The following is a 9,708-nucleotide window of genomic DNA, read 5'->3' on the forward strand; positions in this document are numbered from 1 at the left end:
TGGTTAGGGAAGCAGGATTATTTTCTGAGACCACATCTCCAGTTCATAGCAACTGGTGGCCACGTGGCTGGGGAGAGGGGCAGGCATAGTGAGAGATCATGTGCAATTTGTTGATTCACTGATTCTTTTTTTAAAATTTTTTATTTTAAGAGCTTGTTTTACATTCAACATAACATGTACATTTAGTTTCATTCCCCATTTGCCATGTCCAACTCTAACCCAGTCTCCTCCCCTCCCTACCCTAATACCCTCTCCTTATGCCTCTCATATTCATGCACTCCTGTTTGTCCTGCTGCATTTCCTCAGTTTGAATGTTGGTCGTCTGGTGTCCCATAGTTTATTGCTCTAAGGGATGTATTACCATAGAGTATGTGGGTGCGTCATCCAGTTGAGTAGTCTGTGTGTACATCTTGTTAACTATTGGGTTGAGAGCCCACCACTGGGGGTGAGTTTTATTCCAGGGGCAGAATGTATTCCAGGGCCATAGTATTGGGGGTCTCACCAGACTCCATCGGACCAGTAATTCCGGTCATTATTGAGCATTTGAATTTTGTTCCACGTTTTTCCTCCCACTCTATCCAGGATCTTCAGATTTGATCCTTTCCTGAGTGGTTGGCATTGGTAGCCGAGCACCAGCTAGTTCTTCTGGTCTCTAGGTCCATTGTGTCCTAGGGATGATTGCTTCTAAATGCCCCCCCTCCCTTCTTTTTGCATTCCTCTTCATTTCCAATGCTAGGAAACTGTTAGCTGCATCTTAGATGGCTGCTTGAAAGCTTTTAACACCCCAGTCGCTACTCACCAATGTGGATATGGAGCAATGCTTTTATGATATTTATTGTGCCAATTGAGTCTTGTGGTCCCCAGTACTATGGTCCTGAGGCAGTAGATCTATTGGATCTCTCTCCCATAGTGTCTGGTTGTCTGTGAGGGATTACTCTGTATCTGTCTTCTATTGTTTCTGTAAGCACTGCAGGTATTTTGTATCACTGGTGTCTGGATTCACTGATTCTTGACTGTCTGAGTTTCCTGTTGCTTTAGGCCATTCCACAGTTCAAACTCCTTCAAATCTGAGCACTGACTCTTTATATTTCATGTTGTATTTATGGAGGAATGACAGAATGATGGGTTATTTACACTACCATTTCCCAGAGTCTTGTTTAATTTCTTGACTTATGCTTCTATGGGAGTTGATTGTACATCCAAATGAAATGAAATCTTTGACAACTTCAGTATTTTCTTTGTTATTATAATGCTGCTTTTGGTTCATTTATGAGGCTTTTTGTTTTCTTTATGTTGAGGTGTAATCCATTCTGAAGGCTGTAATCTTTAATCTTCATCAGTAAGTGCTTCAAGTCCTCTTCACTTTCAGCAAGCAAAGTAGTGTCATCTGCCTTTCATAGGTGGTTAATGAATCTTCCTCCAATCCTGATGCTGTGTTCTTTATCATATAGTCCAGATTCTTAGATTATTTGCTTAGCATAGATGTGAAATGAGTATGGTGAAAGGATACAACCCCGATGCACACCTTTCCTGATTTTAAATCATGCAGTATCTCCTTGTTCTGTTCAAATGATTACCTCTTGGTTCATGTACAAGGTTTGCATTAGCACAAATAAGTGTTCTGAAATTCTCATTCCTCATGTGTTACCACATGGGTAACACATGAGGAATGAGAATTACAGAATTTGTTATGATCCACACAGTCAAATGCCTTTGCATGGACCATGAAACAAAGGCAAGCATCTTTCTGGTATTCTCTGCTTTCAGCCAAGATCCATCTGAAACCAGCATTGATATCCCTCATTCCATCTCCTCTTCTGAATGTGGCTTGAGTTTCTGGCAGTTCCTTGTAGTTGTATTGCTGCAGTTATTTTTGAATTATCTTCAGCAAACTTTTGCTTGCAGATGATATTAATGATTTTGTTTGACCACTGCTTTTTTGAATGGGAACAAATATAGATCTCTTCCTGTTGGTTGTCCAGGTAGCTGTCTTCTAAATTTCTTAACATAGATGAGTGAGCACTTCTAGCGTTCCATCTGTTTAAGTATCTCAACTGGTATTCTGTCAATTCCTGGAGCCTTGTTTTTTCGCCAATGCCCTCAGTGGATTTCTTCCTTCAATACAATAAGTTCTCGATCATTTGCTACCTTCTGAAATTATTGAATGTTGACCAATTATTTTTTGGTACAGTAACTTTGTGTATTCCTTCAATCTTCTACTTCTTCTTTATATCTATTCTTGACTTTTTATAATAGACCATACAGTATTCGTCTTTTTGTGATTGACTTATTTTGCTCAGCATGATGTCCTCCAGATTCATCCATGTTATAAGATTTTTTGTGAACTTTTTATTATTCTTTATAGTTGGGTAGTATTCTATTTTATGTATGTACCACAATTTGTTTATCCATTCATCCAATGATGGACTCATAGATTGTTTCCATTGTTTTGTTATTGTGTATAATACCGAAATGATATAGGTATGCATGTGTCTATTTGTATCACTGCTCTTTTATCTCTCAGATATATGCCTAGGAATGAGATTGCTGGATCATATGGTATTTCTATTTCTAGCTTTCTGAGGGAGTACCATACTGTTTTCCGTAGTGGCTGGACCATTTTGCAATACCATCAGCAATGTATATGGGTTCCAATCCCCCCACAACCTTGTCAGGATTTGTTATTTTCTGTTTTTTTGATCATTGACATTTTACAGGTGTGAGATGGTATTTCATTATGATTTTGCTTTGTATCTATCTTACAGTGGTGTAGTGGTTAAAGCACTCAGTTGCTAACCAAAAGTTTGGCAGTTTGAACCCATGAGCCACTCTGCAGGAGAGATGAGACAGTTTGCTTCAGTAAAGATTTATAGCTTTGGAAACCCTATGGGGGCAGTTCTACTTCATCCTAATGGGTCACTATAAGTTGGAATTGACTCTATAGCAGCAGACCTTTTAAAAAATGGCTAATGACTGTGAGCAGCTTTTCATGTAAGTTGGTTGCCTGAATGTCCTCTTTGGTGAGGTGTCTGTTCATGCCCTTTGCCCATTTTTTGATTGGATTATTTGTATTTTCGTTGCTGAGTTGTTGAAGTTTTCTATATATTTTAGAGATTAGACCCTTATCAGATGTGTCATTGCCAGAGATTTTTTTTTCTTAGTCTGTAGGTTCTCTTTTTACTCTTCTGATGAACATTAAGTATATAATTTTTAGGAGGTCCCAGTTATGTAATTCATCTTCTATCATTTGGGTATTTTTCATTTTGTTTGATAGACTATTTATGCCCCAAGTTAGGTCCCCTAGTTTTTTTTTTTTGTGTGTGTGTGTGCGTATGTTTAAGGTTTGGGAAAACTGTCATCATCAACTTTATTTCAGCTATAGAAAGGAGGCAATTTTATGCCAATCTTATACACAATCATTGTAAATTAAGCACTCTTTTTTCATCTTCCAGAAACAGACAGCAAGGTTCCTATCAACTCTTTTATTTTGATTGATTCAATTTTCATTAAAAAGCACTGTTGATTTTCATACTAGCCAGATGCACAGTGAGCCCTTTCAGGAACTTGATGTGGAAGATTGAATTATTGGCAAAGCTGTGGAAAGGCACACACATCCAAAGTGGTCCATTTGGGTGCCATCTTTTTGCTAAGTACTTTTGTTTCCCACTCTAGGTGCAAGAAATTTGCTTGCTATATAAAACATAAACTGCCTTAAGAGGGAGATTAAGTTTCTAGCAAGGCTGAGACCAATGATTTTTCTCATTCTGGTTATCACTCTAGTTAACCCAAATTTTAAAAATTTGGGTCTGTGTTGGTGTCACTTTCTTGGACATGCTTGAACTGGGCTGAACCAGTCTGAAGCCCTGGGTTTTAGATTGGGAAGTGTGATTCCTCCTACTTCATTCTTTTTCCTTAATATTGCTTTAGCTATTCAGGAGCTCTTTCCTTTCCATATGAAGCTGGACATTAGGTTTTCCATTTCATTCAAGAATGTTGTTGGAATTTGGATTGGGATTGCATTATATCATAGATTGCTTTTGGAAGTACAGGCATATCTCATTTTATTGTAATTCACAATTCTCACAATATTTCAAAATTTTTCATAATGCTATCAAACATCTAATAGACTACAGTATAGAGTGTATACACAACTTTTATGTACACTGGGAAGCAAAAAAATTTGTATGGCTCTCTTTATTGTGATATTCACTTTATTGGAGTGTTCTGGAACCAAATCCACAATATGTCCAAGGTACACCTGTACAAGCAGGGTCATCCATGGTGAACAGGTTTCAGTGGAGCTTCCAGACAAAGATAGAGTAGGAAGAGGGACCCAGCTATCTAATTCTGAAGAAATTTGCCAGTGAAAATTTTATGAATAGCAGCAGAACATTTTCTAACATAGTGTTGGAAGATGAGCCCCTCAGGTTGGAAGGCACTCAAAGTACAACCAAGGAAGAATTGCCTTTATAAAGTAGCATCAACTTTAATGACATGGATAGAGTAAAGCTTTCAGAACCTACATTTCCTAATGTGACATAACACAAAATGGGAAGAAATAACTGCAAAATTCCATTAATATTTGGAAAGTGGAATGTATGAAGTATGAATCTAGGAAAATTGAAAGTTGTCAAAAATTAAATGGAATGTTTGAAAGTTGACATCCTAGGCATTACTGAGCTGAAATGGACTGGTACTGACCATTGTGAATTGGACAAACATATGGTATACTATGCCAGGAACAACAAATTGAAGAGTAACAACATCATATTCATCATCAAAAAGAACATTTCAGGATTCATCCTGATGTTCAACACTACCAGAGATAGAATAATATCCATACACGTACAAGAAATATCAATTAATATAACTATTATTCAAATTTATACACCAAGCACTAATGCAAAAGATGAAGAAATTGAAGATTTATGCCAATTTCTGCAGTTTGAAATTGATCAAACATGGAATCAAGATGCACTGATAATTACTAGTGATTGAAATATATAAGTTGGAAACAAAGGAGAAGGGTCTGTAGTTGGAAAAGATGGCCTTGGTGATAGAAATGACAGAGATCACAAGATAGAAGTTTGCAAGACCAACTACCAATTCATTGCAAATAATTTTTCCTAACAACATAAATGGTGACTATACATGTGGACCTCATCAGATGGAATACACAGGAATCAAATAGACTATATCTGTGGAAAAGTAGGATGAAGAAGATCAATGTCATCAGTCAGAACAAAGCCAAGGCTGACTGTGAAATGGATAATCAAGTCCTCAAATGAAAGTTCAAGTTGAACTGAGGAAAATTAAAACAAGCCCACAAGAACCAAAGTATGACCTTTAACACGTCCTACCTGAATTTAGAGACCTCTTCAAAAATAGACTTGACTCATTAAACTCTATGACAAAAGACTAGAGGAGTTGTGAGATGACATCAAGGATATGGCTTAATAAATAAATAAATAAATAAATAAATAAATAAATAAAAGACCAAAATGGTTGTCAGAAGATATTCTGAAACTTGCTCTTGAAGGTAGAGTAGCTAAAGTGAATGAAAGAAATGATGAAGTAAAAGGATCACAGCAGAAGGTTTCAAAGGGCAGCTCAAGAAGACAAAGTAAAGTATAATAAGTAAATATGCAAAGACCTGAAGTTAGAAAACCAAAAAGGAAGAATATGCTCTACATCTCTCAAACAGAAAAAAACTGAAGAAAAGAATCATGCCTTGAGTTGCAATATTGAAGGATTCAATGGCCAGCATATTGAACAATACAGGAAGCATAAAAAGAAGATGGTAGGGAGGCAGCCCAAGATGACACATTATTCACAAATGCCATGCCATCCCCCTGCAACAAAAAAACTGATAAACCTAGTGAAACATAAAGATGACAACCTGGGAACCCAGAACAGCAAATGGAAGGATGAAGAATTAGATGGAACACCAAAGAAAAGGAGAAAATAAATGGAAGCAGCAAAGGAGGAGACTTACCTACTGTAGGCACCCTGCCAGCAGGTTCTTCACAGTGTGGCCATCTTGAGACAAAGTGAGCGGTGTTCCCAGGTAAGGAACACAAGAAGGCAACTTCTCAGAATCTTTAGTAGGAGACAAGATACTGTGTGGACAAGTCCAGAAGGAAGCAAGGTGAGCAAAACATGGGCTGGATCTAAGGAATGAAAGTGCAAAAAGGCACACAAGAGCACTAGGGATCAGACCACTACAGAGCAGGAAGGAAGGCAGAAATGGGACAAAACTACTCACCAGGAGCAGCCCCTGGTCATTTGGGTGGGTGGTGCTGGCAGAGTGGAGCATCCTTGGAGTGGCAGCTAGAAATCCTCTACCCATTCCCACTCTGGACAGCCCCTCTCGCCTCATATTAGGTCTGAGATGGGTCCTGATTGCTGGCTGTACTCTGTGTGGAATGCTCCAGAATCCACACAAAAAAACTAAGGTAACATGTGTCCCTGCCCTTCCCCACTGCCAGTCATACTATGACAAGTGCTGGGATCGATTGCCCAGCCATCAGCTGTGCCAGCTCCTACATCATCACACTTGCCACCAGAAGCTTGTACCTGTTCTGCACAAACTCACACCCTCCTGGTCACTCAGCACACAATCCCGGCCAGACCAACTATTCCTCTCTGAGGTGCAGGTGATTGGCACTTGGGCATCCAAGCCCGGCCCCACCCATCAACCTCTCCCAGAGGTACAGGCTGCTCACTTACCTGCAGAAGCTGAACCACACCCACCATCCTTCCTGAGCTGGAAGCCCCAACTTCCCGCCAACCGATGGTGGGCACATAACAGCGCCCAATCCAGTGAGCAGTGAGAATGCTCACTAGAACCCATGCTCCGGTAGGGACAGATTAATAACCTCATCAGAAACATCAGCAGCATCATGACAAGGGCTATCTACACCTCTGGCAAATGATGAGCAGATCTTTGTGCCCTCATCCAACATCCACCCAGCTGCAATGTCACATATTCACCTCAAATAATGCAGGTTATCTGCAATTTCACTGAAAGTTCTTAATACCCAGTTGCCTACTGAGACGTCAATTCATGTACACACAGCAAGTCCACCCATCCACTTGGGTAGCACTCCCTCTCTGCAGATGCAGAGAGGTCCTGCTGTGATCTGCAGAGAATGCAGTACAGGCATACCTCTAAGATATTGCAGGCTCAGTTCCAGACCACCGCAATAAAGTGAATATCACAATAATGCAAATCACACAAATATTTTGGTTTCCCAGAGCATTAAAAAATTATGTTTACACTATACTGTAGTCTATTTAGTGTGCAATAATATTATGGAAAGGTTTGAAATATTATGAGAATTACCAAATGTGACACAGAGCCACAGTGAGCACATACTATTGGAAAAATGGTACCCTTAGATTTGCTTGACACAGACAGGGTTGCCATAAACTCAATTTGTAACAAATACAATGTCTGTGAACCACAAAAAAGCAAGTGCAATAAAACAAGGTATGCTTATATTTGAAATACCAGTTATATAACTTCTAACATCACAGCAACATGTAAGCCACCACAGTGTGACACATTGACAGATTTTTCATTAAAAAAATGCAAACTGTAATACCAAGTGATACCCCCCACTTGTCTATTAAGAAGCTCTGGTGGTGCAGCAATTAAGCCATCTGCTGCTAACTGAAAACGTAGGTAGTTTAAACTCCCAGTTGCTCCTTGAGAAAAAGGTTTGGTAGTTTGCTTCTTTGATGATTACAGACTTGGAAACCATAGGTGGCAGTTCTACTTCATCCTTTAGGGTTGCCATGAGTTGGAATCAACCCAATGGTAATGGGTTTTTTACCTACCTATTAGAAGACCCTAAGTAGCACTAATGGTTAAGTGCTCAACTACTAACTGAAAGGTTGGTGGCTGGAGTCCACCCAGAGGTGCCTTGGAAGAAAGATTTGGTAATCTTCTTCCAAAAGGTCATACCTACGGAAAACTATGTGGAGTGCCATTCTACTCTGATAGAATTGACTCACTGGTAACTGGCTTTTTGAAATTTTTTTTTTACCCACCTATCAGAGTGATTAAAATACTAAAACCTTGAATACCAATTGCTGGCAAGGGTATAGAGAAATAGATAGTCTCACTCTTTATTTGTGGGAATGGTGTGTTAGGCTGGGTTCTCTAGAGAAGCAAAACCAGTAAAGCTTATATATATAGAGAGAAAGAGAAATTTGTCTTAGGAAAATGGGTCACACACTTATAGAAGCTGGTAAATCCCAAGTTCTTGGATCAAGCATCAAGCTGGAGGCTTTCCTGACTTTTGCAGCTGAAGGGGCTGATGAGCTCAAGGTTGGCAGGCAGTATACTAACTGTTGACTCCAATGAATGATGAATCCAAGATCTCCAGGCTGAATGGTGGATTGTTCACCTGCAGACAGTTGTAGGCAGCACAACAGGATCCTGATCCACAGAAGAGTGTCTCTTTTTCCCAGGATGTCCATAAATATATTGGAAGCAGGCCATACCCTAGGGAAACTCCCTTTCAATGGATTGGCTGCTCAAAACATATATATCTGATCTCATCATGGGAATAACCTACATCACAACTGCTTAAACCACTCAGAATTGTGGTCTGACCAAGTTGACACATAACTCAAATTATCACAGTCCACCCCTTTTCAACTTAACAGTTATACACATCTCCTTAACAATGTATAATCTCTAAATAAGAACAATTATAAAGTCTTATTTGTGCCTAACATAATACACCAACATGCGTACAACCAAAACACATTAACCTTGTTTACATTTCATAGTTATAACAGAAGGGAAAAAATATTTCATGCACATATACAATGAAGAAATACAACAATCACAGTCCTCATTTCTGCAACTGGTCACATGGTTGTAGCTAATATTCAGAACTACCTTCTTCCACAACCCATTCCATATTTTCCTTGCCCTTAGCAAGCACCTCAGCTGGTTGTGGTTCTTTGCCTGGTGGGGTGACCCAAACCTGAAGGGTCTGGGACATTAGTAGTCATATCAGAATTGGGTTGTTGTCATTTTACATTGACTTTAATCACAGGGTGTGGTAGTACTAAGAGACATCCTAAACAATCTCCTGTATTCCAGACATATTCTTCTTTACCTCCATTATGTAATATCAATCCAACTTCCCCTTGGTAATCAGGATCTATTACACATGATAGTACAGTAGTGCCCTTTTTGTGTGTTGATCCAGAGGCATAAGGAAGCCAAAATGGCTGGGTGGCATTCTTAACTTCCAGTTCAAAGCAATCAGCATTGTGTCTCCAGGTGGAAGTGTTCCTCTTTTTGGGACTAAGATTTCCAGACCCACAGAGCATAGGGTAGCAGGGACAGGAAGCAAAAATTTTTTGAGTGGGTCACTAGGGGTAATAGTGAGTGGTAACACTCCCATTTCCACCCCTTAATTCCGGAACCCATGAATTCTGGCTATTGGAGAAAAGCACCATGTATTGGACGCTGGTGTAGAGCATATACAGCCTCCTGGAAAACACTGCCCCAACCCTTCAAGGTATTGCCACCTAGCTGGCACTGTAATTGTGTTTTCAGGAGGCCATTCCATCATTCTATCAAGCCAGCTGCTTCAGGATGATGGGGAACATGGTAAGACCAGTGAATTCCATGAGCATAGGCCCATTGCCACAACTCATTTGCTGTAAAGTAAGTCTCTTGAT

The sequence above is a fragment of the Orycteropus afer genome, unplaced genomic scaffold, assembly GCF_000298275.1.
Source record: "Orycteropus afer afer isolate SDZICR_OR568_19922 unplaced genomic scaffold, OryAfe1.0 scaffold00380, whole genome shotgun sequence".
NCBI classification, from domain to species: Eukaryota; Metazoa; Chordata; class Mammalia; order Tubulidentata; family Orycteropodidae; genus Orycteropus; species Orycteropus afer.